The sequence below is a fragment of the Suncus etruscus genome, chromosome 7, assembly GCF_024139225.1.
Source record: "Suncus etruscus isolate mSunEtr1 chromosome 7, mSunEtr1.pri.cur, whole genome shotgun sequence".
In the NCBI taxonomy this organism is placed as follows: Eukaryota; Metazoa; Chordata; class Mammalia; order Eulipotyphla; family Soricidae; genus Suncus; species Suncus etruscus.
Window position 1 is genome coordinate 111,799,839 of NC_064854.1, and position 7,513 is coordinate 111,807,351.

Sequence of the window (7,513 nt, forward strand, 5' to 3'; positions counted from 1 at the left end):
GTCTGAAGTAATCTTTCTCCACCATCTTTACATGCCTGCATCTTCCTTTCATTATCTTTGAATTTGTCTTTCCTTATCATGCTGCTTTAAGTTTTTCTGAAGCTTTAACCACTTGTTTTATTTAATATGAGAGATATGTTAAGAACTAAGATTAATCTTATTACCTGAGCCTTGTACATTCTACCCTGTGATTCTGAAGTTTCTTTGCCTCCTTAGAACCTAAAACAGTGTGTCACAGGGGTTTGTTACCTTAGGGTCCCACCAACGGTCCACCAATCCCTGCCAGAAGTGATCTTTGAGTAAGACAGAATGAGGAATGATGCCCAAGTGCAGGAGTAAGCCCTGAGCAATGGTGGGCTCAGCCTCAAAATACAGAAAGAAGAAAGTTTTTGACAAATGAATCTAGAAAGGAGCTTATTTTGAACAATGTAACAGTTAATAAACTAAGAATTTTGTGAAAATACAATTTCAGTCAGTAGTTCTGATAGAAGGATCTAGAATAAGATCTAAAAATCCTGTTTAACAAAATGCCAAGAAATGCTGACATGCTGCTGGTGTATAGACCACCACCCCCCCTTTACCCAATATCATCCTGAAAAAACATTCAATGTAAAATGTAAGAACAGATTTCCCTGAATCACTTAAGTTGTTTAGGCCTCTGGCATTAAGTCTTCAATGAAGAAGATTTGGTAGAAATTCATTTATTGAATTCACCTTGAAAATGTTGAGTCATCCATGGGAGAAAAATGAATTTGTATTCATTCCTTGTTCAGTTACGTTTACATTTCTTCATTCAACCACTTTACTGCATAGCTTAGGTGGATGTACTGCTCGGTGTGTTAACCCTGAGAAACATCATGTCTCTGCATATTCATTAATTGCATTTACTAGTGCCAAATAATGCTGGTTTGACCCAAAGGAGAACTTCCCACCTAAAAAACAGAGAGTCTCTTCCGGAAATAATATGACTGAGTGATTTAAAACTACCTTCTGGAGTCTACCAGTCCATCCCTGTGCCTGGAGCACAGTTTTTAAACTTTTAATGCCTCAGTTTCTTTTTTCCTAACTGAGAAAATAATTGTACTGAACTTATATTGTTGTGGTTGTTAAAGAATAATTCTCATGAAGAATGTTATAGTGATGCATATTAATGAATATTAGCAATAATAATATTCTGTCCCTTTATAGACTATTGCTTTTGTATTTATTAAATAATTTTGTATTCAAGAAGAAAAATTATTTTGTGTTTCATAGATTGTAAAATAGTTTTGATTTAAATATTTAACACCAAATAAAATAGATAATATGGATAGGTAGGGGCTCCAGCAATACATTTCTTAAAAACTAATCAAACCAGCTAATCAAACATAAAAGAAATCCACCCAAATTCAAAATTCTTTCACATTTAAAACATGCTGAAAAGCTGTAAAGTAGGGCAGTTTGAGAACCAACAAACTAAAAAACCAACTTTACAAAAACAAAACAACAAAACAAAACACAAAATGCACAAACCCTATGTAGAAAGCTGTAAGGGAGGGTAGTTTGAGAACCAACAGACTAAAAAGCCAACTTTATAAAAACAAAACAACAAAAATCAAAATGCACAAACCCTGTGCAGAAAGCTGTAAGGGAGGGCAGTTTGAGAACCAACAAACTAAAAAGCCAATGTTGCATAATTAATTATGGATCTGGATGGAGGTGGATGCCATCCCAGGCCACGTAGCTCCGCAAACCCCATTCAGCTGGCGGGTCCCAGGTTTAGGTGAACGGCGAAATCACTCATCCAGAGACAGGCATCAAGAATTATCAACTTTATTCATGCCCTATTCACCACATGTGTGTGGCCTATCTCATAACCTTTCAAGCACAGCCATTCTTCGCTAGCCCTGCATCTTAACTCCTTTCAGCCATCTTCCCTTTGACCTCCATGCTGGTCAAAGACCAAAAGGCCAGAGACCGCAGATAGCCAAAAGGACAGAGCCCCAAAAAGGCCCCGAATCCCCTGGGTCAAAGGCTTTATCTACCTTTTCCAAGATCCCTCCCAGGAATGGGCGGGATCTTGCAGGTAAGGTCAAGTTACCTAGGGAGAAAGGGTGGTTGATGAGGCTTCAAGCCAACTTTACAAAAACAAAACACAAAATGCACAAACCCCATTCTGTGGATGCTCACATTCCAGTTTGGGATCTGCATTTCCTTTCTTTTACTTCACTTGTCACTCCCCTATGGAGAAACCTATTTGTCTCTTGAACCGTTTCCTCAACCTCTTTGTGTGTTTTAAATAAAAGGATAGATGACAAACCTGGCAAACTGGGATGGAGGTCAGGGCTGACACTCTCTTCCTGTGAAGAGCAAGTCTTCATTCCAGCCTGAGGCTATGAATCCAGAAACTTTGGTAAAGTATCGTCTCCTAGATTTAGAATATATGGATAAAGAAAAATTCAGGTGCATCTGGATTACTGCATTGTGAGATGGTAAGACACTAGTGTCCAAGTCATATATGAGACATTTGGAGATATTAGGAGTACTAAAATACCATCCCTCCCAGTCCTTTCCCTAAAAAGACAAAGTTAGACCAAGTAGGTTGGCAGTAGCATTCTCTCCCTCTCTCTTTCTTTCTCTCTCTCTCAAGAATACTTCTCTATCAACCCACATCTTCCACTATCATTAATACAAAAACTGTAATGTGATTGTTAATGCATAGAATGTTGACTATACATTAGGCAGCATCTAAAAAAAATTCTTTGTCTTATTGAATCACGAAAATAAATTTGTTGTCAGTGGGGTTAGTGCCTGGGGAAATCAAGACTGATAAAGACTTCCTGAGCTCATGCCAGTCCCACTAGGCAGATTTCAAGCTGTCCCTTATTTCCAATTGATCCAATAAGCTTGTAAATTCATCCTTACCCAGAGAATTACAGCTAGCTGTGATCCTCAGTTTTGGGGCAAGATTATGATATTGTCAGGAAAAAAGAAATAGTCAGTCCAGTCTTCTGATTGGGATCCAAGACTTTGTCTTTGTCACAAATAGTAACTACAAAGGATGACATGCAGTAAGGCAAAAGAACATTTTATTGATGATTTGGAACATGCTCTAAGGAAGACAAAATGAGGTACACTCAAAGAACAGATTTCTCAAGGCAGAGTTTTTCAACTTATTATTTGGATTATTACTCCTTTCACTTAGAAATCTACTTTCTTATAGTAGACAGAAAGTGTTACCAAACTGCACTGGAGACTGTTATTGCCCCCTCTGGATCTCTGGATCAGTCCACTTTGGGAAATACAGCCTTAAAGTCAGGGTTCTCTAAGTGCTGAAATGGTATAGGTATTCATTTGAATGGAGGGCTTTTCCAACATATGTTTACCCCTTATATGGAGCTCTATTTAGCATTTGAGCAATCCCCTTTTATAGCATGTATGGTATATTTAGAACTGACAGAGCTAGGTATGTGATGGGATAAGGGAATTTATTATAATTATATTTTAATTATGTAAAGTGTCAGGTTAAGGTCAAAATCTCTGCCATTTTTACTTACCTCCACTTCCAGCTGTTCAATACATAAAAGTGGTTTTTGCATTAGGAGAATGGTGTCAGAAGAAGTGATTAGAAGATTGTATTGGAGGATCAAGATGGAACTTAGTAAACTTACTGTCTTCCCTCAACTGTATGGACTGAATATTAATTCAAATGTATTCGTTTTGCTGATGGAAAAACTGGGATCCTGATGATAAATGTTTGTTAAAGATCATTCTACTAATAGAATTGGAGTGTCGAAGGGTAAAAAACGGGATGTGGACCCTCAACTCATTAAAAAATACAACCTATAAATCACTTAGAGATCTTATCTCTAGGCAAACTACTGTATAACTGACCAATTTTTCAAGACAATCAAATCAGATTTTTAAATTACCTAAGTCATGACCAGATAGAATGACAGAAGAAAATACATAGCTTGATGCTTGAACAATATAAAGGCACTTGTAATGTATACAAGGTAGTAATGAGAATCTCCCATCCCCATCATGTAAGCCTTGTGGTAATAAACAACTAGTCCATTTTAATCTACTCTAGGTAGATTAAAATGGTTGTCTCTAGTCAGTACATACAGATAACTAGCCATGCACAGATCCTGAAGCAAATTTTCTTGAGTCAGATGTAGAATCTCCTGAAAATAGACAAATCCCACATTGGATGGATGTACTCAAATCCTTTGCATGAGAGCTTAGCACTTTTATGTTTTCCAGGCAAAATAATTTATGATTCTGTCCTTTGCTCTCAGACACAAGACTTTCTTCCTCCTTTCTTTTACAAGACATTTTCTTTTTTTCTTTTTTTCTTTTTTTTTTTTTTTTTTTTAGTTTTTGGGCCACACCCGGTGTTGCTCAGGGGTTACTCCTGGCTGTCTGCTCAGAAATAGCTCCTGGCAGGCACAGGGACCATATGGGACACCGGATTCGAACCAACCACCTTTGGTCCTGGATCGGCTGCTTGCGAGGCAAACGCCGCTGTGCTATCTCTCCGGGCCCTTACAAGGCATTTTCTTCAATAAATTTTGTATAGAAAAAAGCTTGACTTCTAATAACTTTTCCTTTATTGAGAATCAAAATATCTGAATATCTATAATAGAAGTAAAGTTTGGAGCCCAGGTTTGGCAGGCTTTGGGATTACAGAAAATGTTTCTAATTTGTGAATGTTTTTATTTTTAAATAAAATAATCAAGAAATACAGAGTTAAAAAGTTATTGAAAATTGAGTTTGTCATACAATGTTCCCTTCACCAATGTTCATTACTGCCATCAATCTCCCCAGTTACCCTGCTGCCACCCACCTCTATCCCCACCCCCACCCCCACACACTCTCTATTGCAGACACTTTTCTCTCTCTGTTTATCTTTATTTCTCCATTTTTTATTTGTAGGCACCATGATTCGCAATACTGTTACTGAAGAGTTATCATGCATATCACTTTATTTCATTTTAAGTTCTAGTTCTTGTCTGGAATGGTCATTTCTAAGTATTTTGGTGATAGTGCTTCCTTCTCTAGCTTAATTGCCCATGCCACCCATTCTTTCTTTTGTCTTTGGGAATTATTTCCATACTGTGTTTTGTTTTTATATCCTAGAGATGCGTACTATGATTCTATGTCTGTCTTTCACTCTCTGATACATTTCATTCAGCATGATATGCTCCATATCTATTCATGTATCAGCAAATTTCAGTGCTTCATTTTAACTAATAGTGATCTAGTATTTCATTGCTTTGAGAACCAGTTTCTTTATCCATTCATCTGTTCTTAGGGATTTGAGTTGTTTCCAGATTCTGGCTATTGTGAATAACTGCAATGAACTTAGGAGTGCAAATGCCTTGTGTGAATTGTGTTTTTGGTCCCCTAGGAGCAGTATTGTTGGATAGAATTGAAGCTCAATTTCTACTTTTCTGAGGAGAGTCTAATTTGTTTGAAAGAATAAAAAAAAATCAGCATCCCCACCTGCAGTGAATATAAGCCCCTTTCTTCCTGTATCTGCACCATATCTGTTTGTTCTTGTACTTCTTAATGTGTGCCAGTCTCTATGGTATTATATGATATCTCATTGATGTTTGATTTACATCACCCTAATGTATAATGGTGTGGAGATTTTTTCATATACCTTCTTTAATTGTTTTAATTATTTTATTTAAACACAGTAGATTACAAGGTTGTTCATAATATTATTGGCTTTTATCACAGATACAAAGTTGATTATGATTGAGTTTTAGTCAGATAGTGTACAACACTCTTTCCCGTTGTACAATTCACACCACCAATATTCCCAGTTTCTTTCCCCCTTCTCCCTCCCTTCTGTCTGACATTACCTGACATTCTTCATTCTCCCTCTTTCTTTTCTTTTTCTCTCTTCCTTTTGTTCCTTTTGGACACAGTGCTTTGTAATATTGTCACTCAAGTGGAACTATGCATATCTCTTTATCTCCTTTCCACATCCAGTTCTTGTCCAAAATGATGTCCCAACTATCATTGTAATAGTGTTCCTTTCTCTGCCCTAATTATATTTTTCACTTCCTACCCTGGACTGGTCCTTCTGGCCTTCACCTACATTGTTCTGAATATTAATAACATACTAACTTCTTTATATATCACAAATGAGTGTGATCATTTTATGTCTCCCTAGGAATAATTTTACTCAGCATAATATTAAAATTACATAATATTACATAATATTTACTCAGCATAAAATGAAATAATGCAATTTGCTTATACATGGATAGATAATGAGATCTATTTATCTCTGAGATCTCAGATCTATTGAGATATGGGGCTGGAGCAATGGCACAGTGGTTGGGCATAAGATCTAATCAGATATTAAAATTTATCCAGGTATAAGTATGTATAGCTAGATACAGTATTATTGGACAGGCTTTTATTGCATTAAGTTTTTTCCACTATATTTCACTACTGTCTTCAAACTCAAATAGTTTTTTTTGGTAAATCTTCTGTAAATATTAAGGATGCTCCTTTGTATATAATTTCTATTTTCATTTTACTGCTTTCATACTCTGTGGTTTTCATCATTATGGTTACTATATGACTTTATGTGTTTTTATTTGGTCTGTTTAACTGGTACTCCTGTGTTTTCCACAATGTCCATGCATTTGTTCCCTAGGTCTAGGAACTTCTCAACAATGATATATTTGACTATTGAACTCTTCATAGCAGTTTTCTTTCTAGTTCTCTGGGATCCCAGTGATATTATGCTTCTTGTCTTGAATTAATTCCAATGTTCAAGCTCTCTTGTCACCTGATCATTTATTTTAACATTTTTTTCTGTTGTTTGGAGGTTTTCTGCACTTCATCTCTGATCAGGCTCACTTATTCTGTCCTCAGCAGCTGTTACTCTGTTGGTAAGACCTTCCTATGCACTTTTCATTTTGCCTCTCAAGTTTTTCAGTTCTTACATTTCTGTTTGTATTTTTATCATTTCTGCTCTTATCTCTTTTGTGTTTTATTGATAATGAGTTTGTTGAACATCCGAAGTAACTTCAACTGAACTTCATTTTAAAGAGGAGTGTTTATATTGTGGGCTATTGCTGATTGAATTTGCAGGATTGCAATCTTTGCCCACAAAGCATGGTAGGGCTTTGCACTGTTTTACCATGATTTGTTTTGTAGTGTTTTCTCTACTGACAGGGATGTATTAGGGGAACTTATGTGGGTCAAAGTTTATCTTGTGGTTGCATATGTAGCCACCAGAATGGCCTGTAATTGTAGAGTGTTTATTTGGGCAGGTCATTTATCTCTACTGGTGGGTTGTACTCCTTAGTCCTCAACCTCCTGCTCACCTCAAATACATGGCCCTGGGCATGGCCTCAAATCTGTGTAGGTGGGCTGTGTGTCCAGCTGTTAAGTCAGGTTAGGTTACTCCTAATTTGTCAGTATTACTATACATGGAGTTTAGATTTAGAAGTTTGCATCAGAAGAAGAGACTTTTTTTTTATCTTTTTATCAATTTATATTTTGC